This window comes from Salvelinus namaycush, chromosome 1 (genome assembly GCF_016432855.1).
Source record: "Salvelinus namaycush isolate Seneca chromosome 1, SaNama_1.0, whole genome shotgun sequence".
Taxonomy (NCBI): Eukaryota; Metazoa; Chordata; class Actinopteri; order Salmoniformes; family Salmonidae; genus Salvelinus; species Salvelinus namaycush.
Window position 1 is genome coordinate 52,176,817 of NC_052307.1, and position 27,357 is coordinate 52,204,173.

The following is a 27,357-nucleotide window of genomic DNA, read 5'->3' on the forward strand; positions in this document are numbered from 1 at the left end:
TGCTTCTTCAAGTATTTTTATTGGATAAACGAGTATAACGTTAAGATATTTACTCCAAACAGTTGTGTGAGATTGGTCAGCGGTCAAGCAACAATACAACGGGTTAAACATCTGTCAAAAGTTTCTCTTTTGGTGCTTTCAAGACAACTGGGAACTCGAAAAATAACCTAGGTCAAATCATGACCTCGGTCATTGGGAAAGTTGAAGCTCTCTAGAAAGATGCCCAAGTTCCCGACTTGGAATTCCGACGTGCATGATCGTTCAAAACTATTTTTCTAAGTCTGAGCTTGTCTTTTCCCGAGTACATAGTTGTCTTGAACGCACTGAAGTCAGAAGTCTGAGATTTCCGAGTTGATTTGAACGCGACAATGTCTGATCTACGTCATGGTCTCTGAAGCGCTGTCAGCTGGTGAATTCCACTCCAAAATCGCGAGGAGACTTGACTTTCGGCCGTAGCCGAAAAAAATAACTTAACGGGAATATTTGCTCCACTGAACTCTGGATAGGCTACTTCAGGGTTTTGGACTCTACAACACAGTCCAACCGCTTTTTGATTGAGACTCTTGATGTGAGGTTGATTTATTTAGTCAATTCGGGAAAATTACGGATAAAATAAGAAGGCGAGGTTTCGCGTGTTGGACCGAGAGGTAAGAGTTACAAACGTTGCACTATTTTTCTTTCCTCTAGCACATTGTTTGATTTCCATTTCGCCATTTTATAGTAAATTGTTTGTAAAATTTGCACACACGTTTGTGTTCACACTAAGTTGTAGTTGCCTTGTCAAAGTAATGTTGGTTTGTATTAACAATTTTATCAAACCGCGAGTTGCACACTGATTTGGCAGCGTGGTCGTGCGGTTTAACTGACTATCAATATTAGGCTACTTGGCAAGGCGCCCTAGACTACAGCCCAAAGCCACATTATCAAATTGCTCCGTTTTGTTTCCGGTGTTTACAGAAAATGGCAACGGAGCACATCCAATTCACTGAAAACAGCTGTAGTTTACACCATTCCAGCCGTTTCCACGCATGTCAAAAAGCCTCCCTCTTCTGTCAAAAAGTAAAATGTTCTCAGCGTTTTCATTTCAGTGCTGAGCTGTGGGACAGTGAACGGGGTGTGCGTTTGTGTGTGTGTGTGTGCGCGCGCCCACCCATATAAAATATATATCACACATTACATTACACACACAGTGCCTTCGGGAAGTATTCAGACCTCTTGACATTTTCCACATTTTGTTACAGCCTTATTCTATAATTGATTAAATAGTATTTTTCCCTCATCGATCTAAACACAATACCCCACAATGACAAAGGAAAAACAGGTTTCTAGAATTTTTTTCCTAATTTATAAAAAAAAATCTAAAACTGAAATCACATTTACGTACAGTACCAGTCAAAGTTGGGACACACCTACTCATTCAAGGGTTTTTCTTTATTTTACTATTTTCCACATTGGAGAATAATAGTGAAGACAAACTGAAATGGCACATGGAATCATGTAGTAACCAAAAATGTGTTAAACAAATCAAAATATATTTGAGATTCTTCAAAGTAGCCACCCTTTGCCTTTATAACAACTTTGCACAGTCTGAGGTCTTGAGCGCTCTGTGGTAAATCAAATCAAACTTTATTTGTCACATGCGCCGAATACAACAAGTGTAGACCTTACTGTGAAATTCTTACTTACAAGCCCTTAACCAAAAGTGCAGTTCAAGAAGAGTTAAGAAAATATTGACCAAATAAACTAAAGTAAAAAATAATAGAAACTAACACAATAACGAGGCTATATACAGGGGGTACCAGTACTGAGTCAATATGTGGCAGTACAGGTTAGTTGAGGTAATTTGTACATGTAGATAGGGGTGAAGGGACTATGCATAGATAAACAGCGAGTAGCAGCAGTGTACAAAACAAATGGTGGGGAGTGTCAATGTAAGTAGTCCGGTGGCCATTTTATTAATTGTTCAGCAGTTTTATGGCTTGGGGGTAGAAGCTCTTAAGAAGCCTTTTGGTCCTAGATGTGGCGCTCTGGTACCGCTTGCCGTGCGGTAGTAGAGAAAGCAGTCTATGACTTGGGTGACTGGAGTCTCTGAAAATTGAATAGGCTTAACTCTGAAACTGCCTATTATATTGGTCCTGGATGGCAGGAGGCTTGACCCCAGTGATGTACTGGGCTGTATGCACTACCCTCTGTGGCGCCTTATGATTAGATGCCCAGCAGTTTCCATTCCAGGCGGTGATGCAACAGGTCAGGATGCTCTCGATGGTGCAGCTGTAGAACTTTTTGAGTATCTGGGGACCCATGCCAAATCTTTTCAGTGTCCTGAGTGGGAAAAGGTTTTGTCGTGCCTTCTTCACGACTGTCTTGGTGTGTTTGGACCATGAATGTTCGTTGGTGATGTGGACACCAAGGAACTTGAAACTCTCGACCGCTCCACTACAGCCCCGTTGATGTTCATGGGGGCCTGTTTGGCCCGCCTTTTCCTGTAGTCTACAATCAGCTCCTTTGTCTTGCTCACTTTGAGGGAAAGGTTGTTGTTCTGGCACCACACTGCCAGTTCTCTGACCTCCCTATAGGCTATCTCATCGTTGTCAGTGATCAGGCCTGCCACTGTTGTGTCCACACAGTCGTGGGTGAACAGTGAGTACAGGAGGGGACTAAGTACACACCCCTGAGGGGCCCCAGTTTTGAGGATCAGTGTGGCAGACGTGTTGTTGCCCACCCTTAACACCTAGGGGCAGCCTGTCAGGAAGTCCAGGATCCAGTTGCAGAGGGAGGTGTTTAGTCCCAGGGTCCTTAGCTTAGTGATGAGCTTCGTGGGCACTATGGCGTTGACTACAGCTCAGTGTTCAATCAACAGTATTCTCACATAGGTGTTCCTTATGTCCAGGTGGGAAAGGGCAGTGTGGAGTGCGTTTGAGATTGCGTCATCTGTGGAGCTGTTGGGACGGTATGCAAATTGGAGTGGGTCTCGGGTATCCGGCTTTCATCAAGGATATCTCTGTATTTTACTCCGTTCATCTTTGCCTCGATCCTGACTAGTCTCGCAGTCCCTGCAGCTGAAAAACATCCCACAGCATGATGCTGCCACCGACATGCTTCACCGTAGGGATGGTAATAGGTTTCCTCCAGACATGATGCTTGGCATTCAGGCCAAAGAGTTCAATCTTGGTTTCATCAGAGCAGAGAATCTTGTTTCTTAGTCAGTCTTTTACGTGCCTTTCGGCAAACTCCACGCAGACTGTCGTGCCTTTTACTAAGGAGTGGCTTGAGTCTGGCCACTCTACCATAAAGGCCTGATTGGTGGAGTGCTGCAGAGATGGTTGTCCTTCTGGAATTTTCTCCCATCTTCATAGAGGAACACTGGAGGTTTGTCAGAGTGACCACCGGGTTCTTAGTCACCTCCCTGACCAAGGCCCTTCTCCCCCGATTGCGCAGTTTGGCCGGATAGCCAGCTCTAGGAAGAGTCTTGGTGGTTCCAAACTTCTTGCAGTTTGGTACCTTCAATGCTGCAGAAATGTTTTGGTACCCTTCCCCAGATCTGTGCCTCGACACAATCCTGTCTCGTCGGAGCTCGACTGACAATTCCTTTAACCTCATGGCTTGGTTTTTGCTCTGATATGTACAGTCAACTGTGGGACCTTTTATATAGACAGGTGTGTGCCTTTCCAAATCAAGTCCAATCAATTGAATTTGCCACAGGTGGAGTTCAATGGAGTTGTAGAAACATCTCAAAGATGACCAACGGAAACAGGATGCACTTGAGCTGATACGTATGTAAATAAGTTATTTCTGTTTGTTGAGAGAGACCAGGGTGTGTCTAGTCGTCTTTACAGACCGTGCCAATGAACGGATGTATGATCTAAAAATAGAAGAGTTTATTTATGAGTTATCCTTAAAAAAAATTACAGACAAGTGTCAGGGACAGTGATCTTGATTTGGAATCGGAGCAGATTTTCTACACGCTGGGTAATGGAGAGCCTGTTGATTGTTACAAATCTTGCTTCAGGAATAAGTGTGGGTAACATCCTTCCCCTCTTACTGTTAGAAAATGTAATAGCTCAGTCAATGTGGGGCAGACTTATTTTGACAGACCACTGTTTTAAAAAGCCCTCCCAGTTGTTACTGCACCAGAGGGGGCTGTGTTTGTCAAATACATAACGCTAGAGCACACACGCACAGAGTACAGGGACATTCCATTTTGTTCTCCATGTTCCCTACAGTACCTCTCCTCGCGTCATCACTGGCATGGCATTCCAGAGGCAGGAGTCACGAGCAGAACACATTGACCCTACCCCTCTCTGTTAGACCTGCATAGCTGAGAAGAATTACACCGCTTTAATTCAATTTCATGTTGATGTGAGGGAAGATGGTCAGGGCATGTCTGCTAAGTCTAGCTGTTCGGACTGTTATTGTGGGAACTGCTTAGACAGTTCATATGTTATGTTGGACTCCCATAGAGATGGAGACACAATTCTGCCCCCCTCTAGAACTTAGGCCTCACTCCCCCCTATCTGCGATATCTACTGCTGCCCTCATCTTCCACATACAACACCTGTTCTGCCAGTCACATTCTGTTAAAGGTCCCCAAAGCGCACACATCCCTGGGTCGCTCTTCTTTTCAGTTCGCTGCAGCTAGCGACTGGAATGAGCTGCAACAAACACTCAAACTGGACAGTTATCTCCATCTCTTCATTCAAAGACTCAATCATAGACACTCTTACTGACAGTTGTGGCTGCTTTGCGTAATGTGTTGTTGTCTTTACCCTTTGTGCTGTTGTCTGTACCCAATGTTTGTACCATGTTTTGTGCTGCTACCATCTCGTTGCTGCCATTCTATGTTGTCTTAGGTCTCTCTTTATGATGTGTTGTCTCTCTTGTCGTGATGTGTTTTGTCCTATATTTTTATTTAATTTATTTGTATTTTTAATCCCAGTCCCCGTCCCCGCAGGAGGCCTTTTGCCTTTTGGTAGGCCGTCATTGTAAATAAGAATTTGTTCTTAACTGACTTGCCTAGTTAAATAATAAACAAATTATAATAATCATGGTCCCCCAAGCAAGGTTTAGTTGGACAAGACACCAGTGTAGGCTGGGAGGGTGTGGAGACAGAGAGCAGACACACACACACACAGTCTGTGGTTTCCGGACGATAGGCTGGTTGAGTCACAGGCTGTAAAGAGAATAAGAGACTACTCGTGGAAATTACATGTCATGCAGAAGGATTATGTAGCTCCAACCGTGTGTGTGCGTGCGTGCGTAGCTACTAGCTACACATCAGACAATGTATTCCGTAAAGTATTTGCCCAAGACACTGTATGGTGAAATCTGTTCCGAAACGTGCCATGTCTGTGTTTGCACAAATGTGCGTGAGCTCACACATGAGGATAGTGTTTGTTTGGATCACAGTCAGTCTCTGGTTTGGTGCTCTATTGTAGGCTGTTTGTTAAATAAGTCCTGGACGGTTTGACTTGTTTTGCTGCGGTAGTCGAGATGATGAGGTTAGGGAGTGGGGCGTGTGAACCACTTTTTCCCTTTCATCATATAAAGGATGGCATGTTGTGACTTCTCCATGCATTCAGGCATTATGTAACGGCTCTGATTGGAAGCATATTATTGTAGAATGTGAACATTACCAGATAACCAGTAGGTGGTGCTGTTTGCTGCAGTGTCTGTCACATAGATGGACTACAGTCTCTTGGCACTGATGTTGGTTAGTCTACATGGATGGGATGCTCAGGGTAGAAGTTACCCTTTGGCACAGATCTAGGATCAGTTTATCTTCCCGCAATTCGTTATGAGGTGAATCACAAAACTGACCACGAGGGTCCAATCCGGCCCCTGGGTGGTTGTTTGAGTGAAATATACTTTTTCAGGGAGCATCTGCAATTCAAAAACTATGGATAAAGTACTATTTCATTTTTTGCTCATTTTGATGGTGAGGAAACGCAACCAATTTTCAATGCGGCCCTCCGGACCTCATTGAAGACCGAATGCGGACCCCTGTGTCAAAATTTGTTTGACACCCCTGATCTAGGGAAACTGACATCTTCATCCTACTTAGTCTCATGGTCATTTCAACACAACTTTTAAATCGGATTAGATTCTGAACAAGAGAAGATGTGGAAACGACAGCAGAGCCTCAGTTCAGCTGTAGCTAATCTGGCCCAATTAAACTGTGTATGAAAGAGGGGTAGATTTTATATTAGGAAATGTTCATGCCATGTTGCCCACCGCGGATTACTGCCTAACTTCATTCTGCATGTTAATGGCTAAAAGACACAGTAAGAAAATGACTAGGCTGTTTTCAGTGTGAGCGTGGGTTAGAACATTACACTATATCAGGGATGTCAAACATATGGCCTGTGGGTCCAATCCGGCCTGTGGGTGGTTTGAGTAAATAAATAAAAAATGTTTTTTTTGGGGTGGAACAAACTCAATATACTTTTAAAATGACAGTGAGTGTCTCAAATTCCAAAAACGATGGCTAGAGGACAATTCTTTTGCACACTTTGACAGCAAGCAAATATAACCAATTTTCATTGCGGTCCCCGTGCAAAATGAGTCCTAGACCCCTTCGCTATATACACGCTCAATCACACACATTACACTGAAACAAAACCCACACACATACGCTACATACGTGCATACCTACACAAAACACACATACACTTTTACACTCATCATATGCTGCTGCTACTCTTATTCTTACTACTCTTACTCTTATTATATATTCTGATGCCTAGTCACTTTATATTTTTGCTCAGTATAGCTACCTCAAATACCTTGTACCCCCCCTGAACAGTGATCTGGTAGTGGTACTCCCTGACTATAGCTCCATTCTTGTGTATTTTAATTCTCTTGTTACTATTTTTTATTATACTCAACAAAAATATAAACGCAACATGTAAAGTGCACCGATATGACATTTTTGACCGATATCCGATATTGTCCTTGCCAAAAAAAAAACAGATACCGATATTTAACATTTTTGTGGCCTTTTAAGCATTCTAGAACAGTTGAATAGTTAACACACACATGGACACAGCGGTCTAAGGAACTACATCTAAGTGCAAGAGGCATCACTACAGTCCCTGGTTCGAATCTAGGCTGTATCACATCCGGCCGTGATTGGGAGTCCCATAGGGAGGCACACAATTGGCCCAGCGTCGACCGGGTTTGGCCCGGGGAATTTATTCTTAACTGATTTTACTAGGTAAATAAATGATACACACACACCATACTGACCAAAACGTTTTGTTGCCATTTACGTATGTCCCCATTACCAGTAAAACATAATCAAAACCTATTTCACTTACTTGCTGTGCTGTTTCGTTGTTCAGTCGTTTCATTCAGCCGGGATTTCTATGGACCCCGTTTGGGTCTTTGCGTGTGTCAAAAAAGGTACTATTTAAAACTATTTGACGTGTCAAATAACACTATTTGACCAATCAGGACCTGAATGACTGCACGTCACAATTTAACACATTCATACATTTTTTACGTAGTTATTACACATTGATTACACAATCACTCGTATTTCATATGTCACAACGATTTATCGATACGTATGCTATGATGCTGGTAAAATTGTCTCATGCTCCTACAGTGCTGGTCATAAAAAAAGCTAGCTAGCTCATGGATGCAAACAATGTTCTTCACCAAAACATAGCAAAATGTCATCTAAAATAACCCTAATTTATAAGACGGTTCTTATTTGATTAATGGTGGTCGGACCCATCTATGTGAAGCTAGCCACAATAAGGATTAGTCACATAGGGGACTTTGCGGGTAGCCTTCAAAATAAAAGTATAGCATAATTCTACTATTTGTATTCATTTGCATCACTGTCAATGACACACTTTTATTGTGAAGGCAAACCACAAATTCCACTATTGTGCCTAATCCTTATTGTGGCTAGCTTCGCAACACATAACCCGGTCTGGTCGAGCATCACTAGCCAGATGAAGCTAGCTGGCTGCTTATAACATTAGCTTTTGGCTGTAGCTGGCTAGCTATTTATTTTCATGAACTGAAGTTCAGTTTCAATAGGCGAACAAGTGGCAATCTAGCTAATACTTATTCACAAGGATTCCTAAATCATTGCTAAGAATAACGAAAATTACTGCAGTTTCTACTGGTCATTGTTTTCAGGCTGGTTGTATTGGTTCTAGCTAGGTACCAAGCTAAAGCTAGCTACCCCAGAAGTTGCGGTCATACAAATTATGCTTTATTACCAACGTGGTATTGTAAACACATCGTTCACATTGTGTTTGCAGACTTTTTTGTATAGCTTTGACAGTGCTACTGTATCTTTTTTGACACGCAAAGACCCAAGCGGCGTTCCATAGTATGTATGTCGTGAAGCTAATAGCAGTGACGCTATTACTGTGTAATTCTGGTAGGGCAACATCGGAAAAATAGCGCACTTGGTAGTGTTAACTGGTGCTCAACCAGTCAGCGAACGCCAACATCACCCACGACAGAGAACGGTTGATTGTCAAGGGTAATGAATTCCATTATCTTGGCTTTAATGGATTTTGCCTTTGAGTTGTCTCGCTGAAATTTTGTTACTCTTTCAAATGACTGCTTGACTTGTTGACTGCTCAATCCATACAGCAGACATTGTGGGTTAGTTTAGAAATGCTGTGTTGCACGTATAGCGCAAAATTTTACGTGGCATCATTACATCATGTATCTTTGTTTTATAGGTATGCACATCAGCTTTGACATCGGTTTTGCACATCGGGCGTTAAACTAAACATCGGCCGATTCCGATATGTTCACCGACTATATCGTGCGTCACTAATGTAAAGTGTTGATCCCATGTATCATGAGCTGAAATAAAAGAACCCAGAAATGTGTTTACATCCCTGTTAGTGAGCATTTCTCCTTTGCCAAGATAATCCACCCACCTGACAGGTTTGGCATATCAATAAGCTAATTAAAAATCATGATCATTAGTCATTACACATGTGCACCTTGTGCTGGGAACAATAAAAGGAAACTCTAAAATGTGCAGTTTTGTCACACAACACAATGCCACAGATGTTGAGGGAGCGTGCGGTTGTGCATGCTGGGCATACTGCAGGAATGTCCACCAGAGATGTTGCCAGAATTTAATGTTCATTTCTCTACCATAAGCCACCTCCAATGTCATTTTAGAGAATTTAGCAGTACGTCCAACTGGCCTCACAACCGCAGACCACGTGTAACCATGCCAGCCCAGGACCTCCATCTGGCTTCTTCACCTGCGGGATCATCTGAGACCAGCCACCCGGACAGCTGATGAAACAGAGTAGTATTTCTCTCTGTAATTAAGCCTGTTTGTGGGGGGAAACTAATTCTGATTGGCTGGCCCTGGCTCCCCAGTGGGTGGGCCTATGCCCTCCCAGGCCCACCCATGGCTGAGTCCCCGCCCAGTCCATATGAAATAGATTAGGGCCTAATAAATTTACTGATTTCCTTGCATGAACTGTAAGTCAGTGAAATTGTTGCGTTTTTATATTTTTGTTCAGTATATAATCCTTATCATTGGGAAGGGCTTAACTGTAACGTCTACAACTGTTGTATTCGGCGCTTTGATTTGATTTTCCTTGCCTAGCCTTGCCGCGAGGCATCACAAGCAGTAGGTTAGAGAGAGGCTGTGTTCTGAGGTCGAGGAGACGGGAGGTGTGTGTGTGTCGTGGCTGGGAGTTGCCAGGGACCTCCCGATATGTATTGTGATTCTCACAATTCTATATGTATTGCGATTGTATTCATTTTTTGAGATTTGATGTTCCAAACATATTACGCACTAGACGAGAGAGCATAAGAATTTAGTTTTGATCAGTCATGGAAATAAAAGTGAAAAAAACATGCTGGCTCACTATTTAAAAAGTTGGAGAACAAGCTGCAGCATGAAACATACTGTAGTTCTGGAGCAGGTACGCTTTTGACTAGATGGGATTTTGTAGCAGGTTAGCAGAACTTACATAGCAGGTTAGGATAATTAACGTAGCAGGTTAGGAAAATTAAGATTAGGAAAAGGGTTAGCCTCGTAATGTAACTGGCTTCCCTAAAATGGGAAGCCTGGCGAAGTCCATGGTAGAAAGATAGCTAAATAGGGGTGGGGACCCAGTGTAAATCAGTGACGCCTCGCAACCCGTCAATAAAATGCCTTTCTTGGGTGGAGCTCCAATAGTACTAACTAGATTAGTGTTGTAGGCGCAACAGTGCGTGTAGATGGCCAGGAAATCGCAGCTTAAAACCCCATCAAAAGATGTTGATGTGTTAATTTTGTGTATAGAGCACACTTCTGGCAATACAAAATTCTCCAGACCTCCAAGGGAGGCGTGACAACGACATGATTTTGGAGGAATGGCAACGCGCAGAATAGGGTTAGCCAGAATTCCCCAAAATTCAATTTTACGGTTAATTTGACAAAAGTTATATCCCTTCTAGCTATGCCCCGCAGGTACATCCAACCTAGCATTTTTTACAAATCGATACTTGGAGTCAAAGTATCGCTATAATATCGACCAAAATAATATTGCGATATGAAACTATATACAGTTGAAGTCGGAAGTTTACATACACCTTAGACAAATGCATTTAAACTCAGTTTTCACAATTCCTGACATTTAATCCTAGTAAAAATTCCCTGTTTTAGTTCAGTTAGGATCACCACTTTATTTTAAGAATGTGAAATGTCAGAATAATAGTAGAGAGAATGATTTATTTCAGCTTTTATTTCTTTCATCACATTCCTAGTGGGTCAGAAGTTTACATACACTCAATAAGTATTTGGTAGCATTGCCTTTAAATTGTTTAACTTGGATCAAACGTTTTGGGTAGCCTTCCACAAGCTTCCCACAATAAGTTGGGTGAATTTTGGCCCATTCCTCCTGACAGAGCTGGTGTAACTGAGTCAGGTTTGGAAGCCTCCTTGCTCACACAAGCTTTTTCATTCCTGCCCACACATTTTATATGGGATTGAGGTCAGGGCTTTGTGATGGCCACTCCAATACCTTGACTTAGTTGTCCTTAAGCCATTTTGCCACAACTTTGGAAGTATGCTTGGGGTCATTGTCCATTTGGAAGACCCAATTGGCGACCAAGCTTTAACTTCCTGACTGATGTCTTGAGATGTTGCTACAATATATCCACATCATTTTCCTACCTCATGATGCCATCTATTTTGTGAAGTACACCATTCCCTCCTACAGCAAAGCACCCCCACAACATGATGTTGCCACCCCCGTGCTTCACTGTTGGGATGGTGTTCTTAGGCTTGCAAGCCTCCCCCTTTTTCCTCCAAACATAACAATGGTCATTATGGCCAAACAGTTCTATTTTTGTTCCATCAGATCAGAGGACATTTCTCCAAAAAGTACGATCTTTGTCTCCATGTGCAGTTGCAAACCGTAGTCTGGCTTTTTATGGCGGTTTTGGAGCAGTGGCTTCTTCCTTGCTGAGCGGCCTTTCAGGTTATGTCAATATAGGACTCGTTTTACTGTGGATATAGATACTATTGTACCGGTTTCCTCCAGCATCTTCACAAGGTCCTTTGCTGTTGTTCTAGGATTGATTTGCGCTTTTCGCACCAAAGTACGTTCATCTCTAGGAGACAGAACGCTTCTCCTTCCTGAGCGGTATGATGGCTGCGTTGTCCCATGGTGTTTATACTTGCATACTATTGTTTGTACAGATGAACGTGGTACCTTCAGGCGTTTAGAAATTGCTCCCAATGATGAACCAGACTTATGGAGGTCTACAATTTTTTTTCTGAGGTCTTTGCTGAATTCTTTTGATTTCCCCGTGATGTCAAGCAAAGAAGCACTGAGTTTGAAGGTAGGCGTTGAAATACATCCACAGGTACGCCTCCAATTGACTCAAATGATGTCAATTAGCCTATCAGAAGCTTCTAAAGCCATGACATCATTTTCTGGAATTTTCCAAGCAATTTAAAGGCACAGTGAACTTGTAAATTTCTGACCCACTGGAATTGTGAAACAGTGAATTATAAGTGAAATAATCTGTCTGTAAACAATTGTTGGACAAATTATTTGTCTTTCACAAATTAGGTGTCCTAACCTACTTGCCAAAACTATAGTTTATTGACAAGACATTTGTGGAGTGGTTGATAAACCAGTTTTAATGACTCCAACCTAAGTGCATGTAAACTTCCGACTTCAACTGTATGTATTGCAATTTGATAGTGTGATTTATTTATTTATTTTTGCGATTTGCTGTTCCAGACATATTGAGCACTAAATAGTGCACTCGGAAAGTATTCAAAGCCCTTGAGTTTTTCCCCATTTTGTTAGCTTTATTCTAAAATTGATTTAAAGATTTTTTTCCACATCAATCTGCACACTACTCTGTGTGTACCATATATATTGTGTGTTTAGAAATTTTTGAAAATCTATTCAAATTAAACTGAAATATCACATTTACAAAAAGAATTGTGGCTTCTTGGGTATGATGCTACAAGCTTGGCACACCTGTGTTTGGGGAGTTTCTCCCATTGTTCTCTGCATATCCTCTCAAGCTCTGGTTGTATGGGGAATGTCGCTGCACAGCTATTTGCAGGTCTCTCCAGAGATGTTAGATCGGGTTCAAGTCTGGGTTGTGGCTGGGCCACACCAGGAAATTCAAAGACTTGTCCCGAAACCACTCCTGCATTGTCTTGGCCGTGTGCTTAGGGTCGTTGTCCTGTTGGAAGGTGAACCTTCGCCCCAGTCTGAGGTCCTGAGTGCTCTGGAGGTTTTCATCAAGGATCTCTGTACTTTGCTCCGTTCATCTTTGCCTTGATCCTGACTAGTCTCCCTGTCACTGAAAAACATCCCCACAGTATGATGCTGCCACCACCATTCTTCACAGTAGGGATGGTGCCAGGTTTCGTTTGGCATTCAGGCCAAAGAGTTCAATCTTGTTTTCAGACTAGAGAATCTTGTTTTTCATGGTCTGAGAGTCCTTTAGATGCCGTTTGGCAAACTCCACACGGACTGTCATGTTCCTTTTACTGAGGAGTGGCTTCCATCTGGCCAGTCTACCATAAAGGCCTGATTGGTGGAGTGCTGCAGAGATGGTTGTTCTTCTGGAAGGTTCTCCCATCTCCACAGAGGAACTCTGGAGGTCTGTCAGAGTGACCATTGGGTTCTTGGTCACCTCCCTGACCAAGGCCATTCTCCCCTGATTACTCAGTTTGGCCTGGGCGGCCAGCTCTAGGAAGAGTCTTGGGGGTTCCAAACTTCTTCCATTTAAGAATGCAGGAGGCCACTGTGTTCTTGGACTTTCAATGCTGCAGACAATTTTTGGTTATGTTCCCCAAATCTGTGCCTCGACACAATCCTGTCTCGGAGCTCTACGGACAATTCCTTCGACCTCATGTCTTGGTTTTTGCTCTGACATGCACTGTCAACTGTGGGACCTTTATATAGACGGGTGTGTGCCTTTCCAATCAATTGAATTTACCACAGGTGGACTCCAATCAAGTTGTAGAAACATCTGAAGGATTATCAATGGAAACAGGATGCACCTGAGCTCAATTGAGTATCATAGCAAAGGGTCTGAATACTTATGTATACAAGGTATTTCTGTTTTTTATTTTAATACATTTGCAAAAATGTCTAAACATGTTTTCGCTTTGTCATTATGGGTTATTGTGTGTAGATTGATAAAATATAAATACTGTGCTGTGTAGCATCATGATGATACTGTGTGGGTGGAATTGGAGGCGTGTAACAATCACAATTTATGGTTGAGATGAAGAGAGTAAGGAAGAAAGTAAGGAAGAGAGTAAGGAAGAGGGATGATGTTCCTGACCACAATTGTATCCTATTTGTTGCTCTCTCTCCCTCTGTTAGTCTGTTCCTCAAGGTCAGTAAAAGCGAGGGAACTGATGTGGAGAGTCGGGGCTCAGCAGCAGGGAGGAAGAGGAGTTTAGAGATGATAGGGGGGATAGAAATGGAGCGAGGGAACATGGAGAGGAAGCAGAGGGAAAGCACAGCTGAGAGGGAGCCTACATTTCCATGGAGTGCATCTGCCCCAAGTCCCACCATTCACTCTTGTACCACAGAGTCTGGGTCTAAAGTTTACAGTTGCAGGGGTTTAGGAGTTGTTATTAAAAGTGGTAGCAGTCTATTTTTTTTCTTTCTTCAGATCTGGTGTTTAACACAATCCAATTTACTCAATTGTTGCCAAAGTAGGCTACCATTTCTACATTTTGTCAGACCTAGTCTGTACTAAATCTAATTGAGGTTATCTACATTTTTTAAATAGTCTCTGAATAGTTACTACAGAAGTAAGAATCGTTGTCAATCAAATAGCCTACTTTGTGGGTTTTCAAATACATTCTGAATATTGTCCATTGGTCATATTTTGGATAAAATTTTTATTATTTATATGTAAATAATATTTAGAAGTTTAATATGTTATACTTGGTACATTGAATATTTTAGGCAACTGTACTACAATTTAAATACTCTAGGGTTTTTTTGTTAATTGTTTTTGATAGTGAGTGTCTTTACACAATGGAAGAGTGAGTTTTTTTCTTATTGAGATGAATGTGGTGTCATATTAAAGAAGAGCTTGTGCTCTTAATAAGTTGTAATTATTTGTTCTTCGTTTTTGAGCTATCTCTGTTTTGAAATGTGTAAGAAAAGGAGCTTTATCTTGAAAATTCTCAGGCCGACATTCCAGTAGTTAGCATGCCAATTGCACACTCCCTCAACTTGAGACATCTGTGTTGTGTGACAAAACTGCACATTTTAGACTGGCCTTTTGTCCTCAGCACAAGGTGCACCTGTGTAATGATCACACTCTTTAATCAGCTTCTTGATATGCCACACTTGTCAGAAGGATTGATTGTTTTGGCAAAGGAGAAATGCTCACTAACAGGGATGTAAACAAATTTGTGCACAACATTTTAGAGAAATAAGCTTTTTTTCTGTATGAAACATTTCTGGGATCTTTTATTTCACTTCGTAAAACATTGAGATGGTTTGGGATGAGATGGACCGCAGAGTGAAGGAAAAGCAGCCAACAAGTGCTCAGTATATGTGGGAACTCCTTCAAGACTGTTGGAAAAGCATTCCAGGTGAAGCTGGTTGAGAGAATGCCAAGAGTGTGCAAAGCTGTCAAAGGCAAATGGTGGCAAATGATTCCATGTGTTATTTCTTTAGTGTTGATGTCTTCACAATTATTATACAATGTAGAAAATGGTCAAAATAAAGAAAAACCCTTGAATGAGTAGGTGTGTCCAAACTTGACTGGTACTGTATGTACACTACCGTTCAAAAGTTTGGGGTCACTTAGAAATGTCCTTGTTTTTGAAAGAAAAGCACATTTATTTGTCCATTTAAAATAAGATCAAATTGCTCAGAAATACAGTGTAGACATTATTAATGTTGTAAATGACTTGTAGCTGGAAACTGCTTTTTTTTTAAAAAGATTTAATGGATATCTACATAGGCGTACAGATGCCCATTATCAGCAACCATCACTCCTGTGTTCCAATGGCACGTTGTTAGCTAATCCAAGTTGATCATTTTAAAAGGCTAATTGATCACTAGAAAACCCTTTTGCAATTATGTTGGCACAGCTGAAAACTGTTGTCCTGATTAAAGAAGCAATAAAACTGTCTGCCTTTAGACTAGTTGAGTAGCTGGAGCATCAGCATTTGTGGGTTTGAATACAGGCTCAAAATGGCCAGAAATAAAGACCATTCTTCTGAAACTCGTCTATTCTTGTTCGGAGAAATTAAGGCTGTTCCATGCGAGAAATTCCCAAGAAACTGAAGATATCATTTCACAGAACAGCGCAAACTGGCCCTAACCAGCATAGAAAGAGTGGGAGGCCCCGGTGCACAACTGATCAAGCGGGCAAGTGCATTAGAGTGTCTAGTTTGAGAAACAGAAGCCTCACAAGTCCTCAACTGGCAGCTTCATTAAATAGTACCCGCAAAACACCAGTCTCAATGTCAACAGTAAAGAGGCGACTCCGGGATGCTGGCCTTCTAGGCAGAGTTCCAGAGTCTTTATTTTTTATTGGCCAGTCTGAGATATGGCTTTTTCTTTGCAACTCTGCCTAGAAGGCCAGCATCCCGGAGTCACCTCTTCACTGTTGATGTTGAGACTGGGGAAAGAGCCTCGGATCCACAAAGTCCCTTCCACCAGGTGGCTGATGAGATATTTTGGCAAAACTGCCATATTGCATCTCCATCCCAAAGCCCTTGCTTGGAAGTGTACTTCGCCAGACTGCCAAAAACCTTGCCCTCATCCAGGCCAAGGGAGCGAGACACGGTAGTGATGATACCATAAGCCTGGTTGGTCTCTGCACCAGATGCAGAGACCAAGCATACTTGGCCAGCATACTTGGGGTCCAACGTACGCTGCGGCCAGTATGAACTTCAGGCAGAAGTCTTTACGCTTTTAGATGTATTTCAGAACTGTAGTTTCCTCTGCTTGGAGCAACAGTGAAGTGGGCAGGGCAGTACAGCTTTCTTCTCTTACATCTGCAAGCAGAGTCTGAACATCAGACAGGATGGCATTGTCTCCCTCAATCCGTGCAATGGCTACTGCTATAGGTTTCAGGACTTTCAGGCTGCCTACCACTCTCTCCCAAAATACATCATCCAGGAGGATCCTCTTGATGGGGCTGTCCATATAGGCAGACTGTGATATGGCCATTTCTTGGAGAGACTCCTCCCCTCCAGGAGACTGTCAAACATGATGACAACACCACCCCAACGGGTGTTGCTGGGCAGCTTCAATGTGATACTCTTATTCTTCTCACTTTGCTTGGTGAGGTAGATTGCTGCTATAACTTGATGACCCCTCACATACCTAGCCATTTCCTTGGCTCTCTTGTAGAGTGTATCCATTGTTTTCAGTGCCATGATGTCCTCGAGGAGCAGATTCAATGCATGAGCAGCACAGCCAATGGGTGTGACCAAGCAGCCTTCATGTTCACAGCATTGTCTGTCACAAGTGCAAATACCTTCTGTGGTCCAAGGTCATTGACTGCCTTCAGCTCATCTGCAATGTAGAGACCGGTGTGTCTGTGCTTTTGTAGAACACTGGTTGAGGGGTGGAGATGATGTAGTTAATTATTCCTTGCCCACGAACATTTGATCACCCATCAGAGGCGATTGCAATTCAGTCTGCTTTCTCTATGATTTCCTTGACCTTCACTTGAACTATGTTGAACTCTGCATCCAGCAAATTTAGTAGATAAATCATGTCTGGTTGGAGGGGTGTATGCTGGGCGAAGAACATTCAGAAATCTCTTTCAATACTCATTGCCTATGAGCATCAGAGTTGAACCAGTTGCATAAACAGCTCGAGCAAGACATTCATCAGCATTTCTTTGACTACGTTCCTCCATTGAGTCAAAAAAAACTTCTGATTCCAGAAGGACCATGATCTGTTGCTATTGATAAGGTGTCTGATTCATAATTTTCACCTCAAATTGAAGTAGAGGGAGCGCTGATGATTTGATGGAGTCTTACCCTTTGCAACCCTATTTACATGGTTCCAAAATGTGATTGTAATCTAACAGCACCTCTTTGGCAGACATAATATGCATGCAGCGCTTGCTTCTTAACTTCTTTTTCTTGATCTCCAGTATTTTCCACAACTAGTCAAATTTATTCCACCCATCTGGCTTTCCCTTTACCTCCTGAGCAACCAGTAAACATTTTTATGTCAATGTGTTATGATTTTCGGAGTTTGTTATAACCTATTTAACCTATTTATTGATGTGATTATGATAGGCTATAGGTCAGGCCCTATTGGTCACGTGCATTTGATGCATACATTTCACGTAAAGAGAGCAATTGTTGAGGGAATAGGGAATGTTTTTCCTAAACAAATGAGGGATTTCGGTAACAACTTTTCAGTCCGAAATGGCCGTAATTATGTTGCAGCTTCAGCAGCACTGACAGCTCGATAAACACTGTTGATGTTCTGTGGTGGTTGCAGCAGCAGGGAGGAGAGGGAGACAACGGGTGCTAGTCACACAGTCACTACCTGTGTGACTAGCACCCCGGGTCAGAGGTATTTGGTTTTTAGCAGGTCTATGTTTGCATATCTGAAGCAGCGCCCCACCAGCCCAAGGTCCCTCTCTCAGCACTAAGCCATGTCCGTGTGTGTGTCAGTCAGAAATATATAGTTTGTGAGTATCTCGTGAGTCTGACTGTTACCATGGTAGATGCACAGAAGAGTTGACAAACCTTGGAGATTATATATTCCCTGTTTCGTGTGCCACTCAGTGCTGCTTTGCAGTTGTTGTTCACATAGAGTCCCCTCTGGCCATGAGCTCATGGTGTAGACCTACAGTATATGCAGTTAAGTCTGGCCTGTATGCGTTAATCACCAGTTTGTTTGAGTGGGAGTCGTCTTGGCATGTGAACAGCCATGAGAGGAAGGAACATGTGTGTCACATATGTCGAAAAAGGCTGCAAGGGCAAGTCGGTTTTCCACACGCCTGTTTGTCTGTAAGGTCGAACCATGTGCTGTAACGGGTTGAGAGTGAAACATGTTAAGGGCCAACCAGGGTGGGAGCACAAAGACCGGAAGAGGGGGAGGAGGCAGAACCTCAGGGATTTTGGCACTCTTCTTTCCTCCCTCTGTCACTCTCCCTAGCCCTTTTTCCCCCTTCACTGTTTCTCAACAGCCTCCCTCTGTCCCTTTTCTCTCTCTCCACCCTCTGGCTGTCTGGCTGCCTCTCCACCCATCGTCTTCCTCTCAAACCTCATCCTTAGTGGAGTGACGTCAGTGGTGTGTTGGCCACACTGTGGCAGGGATGGTCCACCCTCTAACCTGTTATTAAGCATGTGTGTGCCTGTCCCTCCCTGCTGTGTCACTGTAATTTAGCTCTGAAATAGCCCAGTTGAGAAAGATGAAAAGGGCGTGTGTAGTGCATTGTGGGCTAGTCCAAGAGTTAAGATATTGTGCAGAAAGCCTCATTCTGCCTGTTTCTCTTTTTCTCTTTCTTTCTCTCCTTTCTTTCTTTCTTTCACATCGTTCTTTCTTTCTTTCTTTCTTTCACATCGTTCTGTCTTCCTCCCCTCCTCCCCTCTTTGACTCAGACTAGGGATGGATGGGTGTTTGAAATAATGTCACTATTCGAATAGTATCATGAAATGTTTTTGGATATCCAGTTTATTTAAAAAAATATATGCACAGTTTTTAACCTGAGCACTGTTGCACGAGGGAGAGACCCTGCGCTCTATTGTTGGAGCAAGGGGTGGGGTTGGTGTGTGGTAAGAGAGGCAACTGTGGGAAGAGAGGGGAAGAGAGCCAACTCAGCTACAGCCAAGACTACCTAACTTGTAGCAGCCACAATGTTATGTATCATCCCATATAACAGTGCCTGTCTTGACTGGAGTAGCCTAGAGAAACTAGCTAACTACCTAGGCTAATTGCAGGCTACATGCTGCTGCTCCCCAACCCCATTCAGGGATTGTTAAAGAACATCCTACCTGTTGGTTGCTCGTTGTAGCCTATTCTTTCTCATTTAACTCCGCTAACTTGTAAATCCATCTTGCATTGCATTAGTGAACTCTCACTTCTTGTTACACATTGAGCCTTTGACGGTGGTGCTGCTTTGATTGGCTGACAAAAACAAGCTACAGAAAGAAGGCTACCGGTCATTTTAAGGGGTGTGTGTCATAAAAACTACATTCAAAAGTTTGTTTTATTAAATTAAGTATTTGTAATGACATGGCATATCCTTGTAAGTAACAATGTCACATGGATATTTTTATTGTATTAAGAAAAAGCCTTTTCATTGTTAAAATAGACATTATTTATTTTTTAAATAAATAATCACAAGTAATCAAATACTAACGTCCGTTCAGATATTTGAATATGCCCATCCCTAATTCAGACGGCCTCTAATACCATATTTGGGTGTGGGGTGACTGAGTTAAAGCCTTTACCTAAAGCCATAAAGTGAAGTGTGGCACATTTCTCCTGTAAGCTGCTTAAACGCCCACACCAGTAGAAATCCACTTTTTCAAGCTGAAAGATGATGGCCAGAGCTTACCCATGTTACACAATGATTTTAAGTCAAAAAGTCATCGTTTTAGTCAAAGTATGATACATTTGTGCTTGAAGTGACAAATTTGTGTGAATGATATTTGTCCGTCTAACTTTCTCACTCACCATTATTCACGATTCATTCAGGACTACCGTAATCATGGTAGCATCCACATTTACAAACTGTTTAGAAACATATTCTATTCTTATTTACAATAATAGTGACTCCAAAATGGCACTACATTATTTACTATTCATTTCTATTAGGCACAAAATAGTCTGAAACACAAGCAGCAAATGCATTCAACAAGTAATTTGTCATATGTCATTTGCGGCATGTATGATCATGAGCAAAGTCATTGGAGCCTATCATTTCACTTCACCTGTGAGAACCTTGAGCTCGGGCTGACTTGACTTTGCTGTACTGCAGCCAAAGCCTGCCAGCAGCTTACCTACCATAGGTTGCACCATGTCCATTACAATGTAGATAAACTCATATCAGCCATCTTTCAATAGTTATCCATATTACCGGAACTTCATCTTATTCTTTTTGTAACCATTTTTTATGGCGGATTTGTGGCCGCAATTTATGGAAGATGCCAAAACTTTGGAGATAACAATAGATGTCGAAGTCAAAGATAGGCCAATCATTTCCAACTGTGGCTAAGTTTTCCCTAAATCAATGCTTATGACAAATTCAGTTCCAGAAACAACCAAAGAGCCAGCTGGCAAATATTTTGAAATATATTTTGAATACGTGCATTTCTTCTCTGTCAGGAAATGATGTCAAAATAGTGGCGCTAACTTCCTCTGTAGGGGTCCTTTAATCCAGGGGGTCTAAGCTACTTAAAGTGAGACCAACTCACACACCTGAGATCTCTTGCGCGCGCGCGCGCGCGCGCGCGCGCACACACACAGGTTTGCACATTCTCACACTTTAGCACATTCTCTCTTTCACCGTCTCTCTTTCACACAAATTCTCACTTACTTCTAGGCCAAGCGAAATGTTTGTTGACTTCCTGGTTGACTCTGTGTAACACCACACTATGTGTCCCACTGTAATTGTTTTGACTTGTCTCTGTAATGTAGGCTGAGATTATGGTTCTTTAATTTTATTTTATTTAACCTTTATTTAACTAGGCAAGTCAGTTAAGAACAAATTCTTATTTACAATGACGGCCTAGGAACAGTGGGTTAACTGCCTTGTTCAGGGGCAGAACGACAGATTTTTACCTTGTCAGCTCGGGGATTCGATCTAGCAACCTTTAGGTTACTGGCACAACACTCTAACCACTAGGCTTCCTGCCGCCCAAACCACTGGAACCACTATAACACGGAATCCAAACTGGCTGCGCGCGTGCGCCATCATGCGCTATCGTGCATAAATGTATTTTGCCCCCCCACACCAAACACGATCACGACATGCAGGTTAAAATATCAAAACAAACTCTGAACCAATGACATTAATTTGGGGACAGGTCGAAAAGCATTAAACATGTATGGCAATTTAGCTTGTTAGCTTGCACCTGCTAGCTAACGTTAATTTGTCCTATTTAGCTAGCTTGCTGTTGCTAGCTAATTTGTCCTGGGATATAAACATTGAGTTGTTATTTTACCTGAAATGCACATGGACCTCTACTCCGACAATTAATCCACACATAAAACGGCCAATCGAATCGTTTCTAGTCATCTATCCTCCTTCCAGGCCTTTTCATCGTTTAATTTATATGGTGATTGGCATCTAAACTTTCATTGTATTACCACGACTACCGGCAAAACAGTGCGTCTTCCATTCACCCACGTGGGTTTAACCAATGAGGAGATGGCACGTGGGTACCTGCTTCTATAAACTAATGAGGAGATGGGAGAGGCAGGATTTGCAGCGCGATCTGCGTCAGAAATAGGAATGAGTTCTATTTTAGCCCTTGGCGTCGCAGACCCTCGTTGGCGTGCGCGAGCAGTGTGGGTGCAATAATTGAATAACAAGGATTTCTAAATTTATTTTGCGACGTGTCCGGTCTGGTCAGCATGTAACACTGGAAACCACTAATACCAAACCACTAATACACTGGAATCAAATCTGATCACTCCACCCATGCCTTATCAGCTTTATGGTTTGATTCAAACTTATCAGCCACTTAATCTGCTATTGAACCTCAGACCTTGTTTAATAGTCTCTCTCTGTGGCCTTTCCTTACTCTGTTGGTTGTAAGGGTTTACTGTGTGTGGAGTAGAATGGTCTATTCTATACTGCCCGATGGTACAGGTCTTAAGTGGTGGTGAAATTCTTAACCAATCTGTTTTTGTTAATCAGGTCACTTCCTGTGGTTGCTCAGCTGGCCTGCCACGTGCTATGTATTGTCATGGGTTGCTGAAAGTGCCATTTTGAGTCCCACGAGAGTGCTGGTAATTTGGGCCAAAAGGGTGTGCGTAGATTGTTTTACCCAAATGGTCTGTTGGAACACATTTTGGCATAATATTTGGTCTAATTCCTATTTGGTTAGGGCGAATGGGTCGGTCTAGCAATCCAGAAGTTGTGAGGTCGCGTCAGGGACAACTAGCATTTTAGCTAACCCTTATTCTTAACTTAACCCAATTCGGCTAACCTGCTATGTAAATTTCTCCGACATCTGTCCTTTTAGTTCCCCTAACCACCAACATAAATTCTCCCCATAATCCTCCTTTTATGGTACAACAAGCAACCTTGTCTCAGAGAAAGACGTATAATGTGACCTAACATAATATATCATACTAAATGGAGTGTAACGGATTTACAAACAGAATAATGATTACCTTGAGCCCACTTTGACTTGGTGGGTCACAAAACTGGTTTGGGTCACTGGGCTGAACATTTTGGGATTCATTCAGTCATAGTGTCTTATTCATTGTGTGTAGTAGCTCATCCTAGCCAGCCTCCTTTCTGGGGTCCCCTCCCCAAGTGTGTGTGTGCCCTGTCCCTTCCCGTCCCCTTCGTTAGGATCCTGAAAGTGACCACTCAAGCGGAGGACTTCGCCTTTGGCCCCATAGGACCAAGTTAGGCTAGAGAATCACTCCATGTTTACAGTATGTCACAGAACAGGAAACCAGAACTGTGAATGACCAGGACCGCTGGGCACAAAGTGACCTCGCTGACTGCCGTGGACCGCGCATCACGATCCAACCGCCGTGATCGACACTGTCAGTTCCCATTGTGGCCTGGTTCCATAGCTGCACGGTTGTCATGGCGTTACCGTGCAGGGTTGTCACGTACCAGGAAGACGGTCAGGCATACAGGACACCAACTAACGAGGTCGCCCCTCAGAGCCGAGAGATCAGCTTGAATTGATATGGCGGAACTCCTAACGGACGCAGGTGGGAAGCTTTTTTTTATTTTTTATTACTCTTTCCACACTCCGCGTTGGTTTTGCTTTTTACATACATCCATATCAATAGTGTATTATGTGTTACATCACCAGCGCATGGCCGGCTCTGTCCCATTCCAGTGCTTATCCCGCAGCGACAGATGGACAGACACAGGAGGGGAGGGTGAGAGCGAGAGTGGATGAAGATACTTTCTCTCTCTCTCTTTCTGGAGAGTTGCAGAACAGCACATGATCGGACCGTAAACTCTGTGCATGAGTGGAGCGGGAGATGGAGAGCGACTGAACAAGTGAAGGGGTGTAGATATCGCCCCTCTCTCTGTCCAGGGACTTTTCAGGGAGGACTGGACAGTCCCCCGGCTGTCCGCAGCAGGAAGAGGGAAAGGGGAGAGGCATTACTTTGGACCTGTTAATAATTTAATGAGAATCTTTACACCATCCTGGACTAAATTAGCAGGGCAGAGGAGGATGAATCAACATCTGAGACATTCCTACACTGTTCGAAGTTTGCAACGGTTTAGGGTGTGTGTGCGTGTGTGTGTTTTGTGAAGGTTTTAGTGCGTGTGTGAAGGTTGAGTGAGTTACCTGCTTGGGTGTAGATTTAATATCTACTAGTTTCTGTGTATGGTTGATGGACGAGGTGTGTGTCTGTAGTTACCTGGAGGTACTTAGCCAGCCGTCTGCTCCTAGAGGTTTGGGTTACCTGAGCTCCACCGGCTTGGCAGCGGGACAGCAATCGCCTTTACTACAGGACAGAGTCCAAAACCTTATTGTTGTTCTGAGGAACTGTAAAGGTGGTGTGTTTGGTGTGTGTGTAGTTCTGTGGAAGTGTAGTCTCAGAGTGGGAGGGACTAGTAGAGGCACAGGGACAGAGGTGACACGGGTGAGATATAATAGCAGGTGTGTGTGACCGTGTGTATCTGAGGATCACACTCACCGCTCGTCCGTCTGCGTCTGCTGACCAGAGAACAGACTTGGGGATTATCGGACAGTTGATGAGCTTTAGGGCACTGCCATTGTCCAGGGGATCAACACACATACACACAGAGGAGAGAAAGTGAGACTCCCTACTGGAACCTCTCTCGCCCTCTGAAGAGCACCGGCGTTGTGTATTGTGGTGAATGCCCTAAAAGAGGAGAGTAGACTGGATATTTGTAGTCTTTTCGTCTTTGAACTTGGCTGCAGTACAGATTGCACAATTGCACAGTACAGACACTACAGTACAGGATAGAACTTTGGAACTGTCCAACTGATGACAACTATGCAAGGACTCGGACCACAGAAGATACGCTTGGAGCTCTGACTGCCATTCACACCTAGACCTCAACAATGGAACCCCTCCATAACAATTTATAAGCTATCATAACAACCTGTGGAACTTCAACAGTTCCTGTCCCATTCAAACAAGGGGGACTTTGTTTGGGGGAGAACGGAGCGAACCAACCTGCCAGTCTCCACGGACGGACGGGATCATGTACGTGCTGTGCACTCTGGTGGTACTGAGTATCCACAGCCTCTTTAAGAGCCGACACAAGGCCCTGGAGCCCGGTGACAAAGAGGCTAGAGATGGGGCCACGCTGCCTGGGGACAAGGCCCCTCTACTAGGGGAGGGAGGCAGGTCAAGGGACCCTGGGCCTGGAGGTCTTGTAGGGGGTGTGGGGCCAAGGGAGAAGGAGAGAGGGATGACTGTAGCCCTCTCTCAGGATAAGAGGCAGAGGGCTCCTGCTGTAGACAGGAAGGCTGCAGGCTGCAATTTCACAGACAAACATAGAGGTGACGGGGAGCTGCGCTGCAACCAGGGCAGGCTGGGATGCGGAGAAGGCAGCCTGGAGAATATGCCGGACAGCAGAAAACGATTGCAGGTGAGAGGAGGGGAAGATGGGGATAGAGGGTGTTTGAGAAAAGAGCAGAGAGGGAGGGCATGCTAAACAGAACGGGAGGGAGGGGAGAGCAGTGTACCCAGATGTGCAAACAGACACGGATAAGGCACCAATCTAATTAATGAAGTACCAATCATAAATATTGTGGTACAGAAGTCCAAGGTTTGGGGCCTCCCGAGTGGCGCAGCGGTCTAAGGCACTGCATCTTAGTGCTTGAGGGGTCACTACAGACCCGGGTCCGATCCAGGGCTATGTCGCAGCCAGCCGCAACCGGGAGACCCATGGGACTGAGCACAATTGGCCCAGCGTTGTCCAGGTTAAGGGAGGGTTTGACCGGCTGGGATGCCCTTGTCCCATCGCTCTCTAGCGACTCCTGTGGCAGGCCGGGCGCATGCACGCTGACACGGTCGCCAGTTATACAGTGGTTCCTTCAACACATTGGTGTGGCTGGCTTCCGGATTAAGCGACCAGTGTGTCAAGAAGCAGCGAGGCTTGGCGGGGTCATATTTCAGAGGACGCATGGCTCTTGACCTTCGCCTCTCCCGAGTCCGTACGGGAGTTGCAGCACCAATTGGATATCATGAAATTGGCCAAAAATTAAAAAGAGTATGTTGAAATCCTTTTTAATGAGATGCAGCACCATGTTGGTTTAGTATTTAAGTAATTATGTGCTTGTGTGACCAAGTTGGAGAGAGAATCTAAGCGCTGCTCCAGCAGTCTTAACCTTTCTGGGCTATTGAAGGAATGTGTGTGGTTGTTTATGGGTGATTTATGGACCTTGGCAGTTCACCATTGATTACCTTGAGGTTCACATTAGTGATGACCGTAGCCCATTCCTACCTCCCTACCGCTCACTTGGGTTTGTATAGCCAAATAGATTTTCCTGTTCTCCATCTCTCTCCTTTTCCCTCCCTCGTTCTCTCTCTCCCTCTCCCTTATTCTTTAAAAGTGTTTCCCCCCTTCTGTTTTTCTTATTTTCCCCCCTCTCCCCCCAAGCCCAGTCAAATCCCCTCCTAACCTGCTGACTATATATCTATTGGTGGTATGAGAAATGAGTAATGGCAGAATGCGTGCTGATGCTAAAGTGGGCCGGAGTGTCCCTGCATTCCGGGGAAACGGATTCAGATCATCATTTATGTAACCATGTTGTTAATCTGAGGACAGCCTCACTATCTCTGCTCTGTGTGTTTGGGGTAAAGTGGGCTTTAATCCCTCACAATGCTGTGATTCTGGCTGTCGGCCCAATGACACATTTCATATCACAGTAAAACAAAACAAAAATGGACGGTTTGACAGTATTTTATGTTTTTGAATAATACATTATATATTTTCTTTATGAATAGTGTGTGACCCTAGGGTGGCAACACATACATTCTAAGTGATTTTAAATTGGTCTTTCTCCATTCTGATTGTTTTATACTGTTCAATTCAACCCCAAAACATTTTTCTGCGTTTTCATCAATATCTGCATTTCCTGCACTCATTTGAAATCATTTCCACACTGCCACGTAGGTCTGCACGTTATGGGCAAACAATGATTTGACTTGCGATTTAGAGCAAAACACTTCGGTGAACTGTCGGAGAGAGGGCTGCCTCGCTTCTAGCTCTTAGGAAACTTTGCAGGCAAGCATTTCGCTTACACCCGCAATAACATCTGCTAATCACGTATATGTGACCAATAAAATTTTATTTGATGTGCTGCATTGACCTTGCAGTGTCTCGTGGTCGAGGAACAACAAATGTGCTCCTTTAGTGACAGGGCAGGGTTAGGTCTGTGTGAAAAGCAGCATGTAGAGAGAGAGAGAGCGGACAGGGATGAAGAAGCGAAGTAAACTGTAAAAATGGACGTTACACACGGCGTATCACCTTAAACAAACCAAACATTCAAATACGTTATAGAAGGTAAAGTAAAAACATAAATACTGTGCATCAATACTGGTATATTGTAAAATACTGTATACTGCCCAGCCCTACCTTTACCTCACCCCACCCATTCTCTCTCAACCCTAACCCCATTCCTCCTGGTCATAGGGAGGGCCTTCTCTCTGAATCACCCTCCTTTGACATTTGTCCCTGTAAATCCCTAAACAACGC

General features: G+C 43.5%; 1 protein-coding gene across 2 annotated transcripts in view; it reads left to right on the plus strand.

Annotated features, from left to right (window-relative positions):
- The first annotated feature begins 395 nt into the window (after positions 1 to 395).
- The window catches only part of LOC120045246 (kinesin-like protein KIFC3), a 65,455-nt gene continuing 38,493 nt past the window's right edge, over positions 396 to 27,357 (plus strand). For both annotated transcript variants that reach the window (XM_038990179.1, XM_038990180.1), the window contains exon 1: positions 396 to 647. The gene's annotated coding sequence lies outside the window, so the exon portion shown is untranslated. The remainder of the gene's footprint in view (positions 648 to 27,357) is intronic.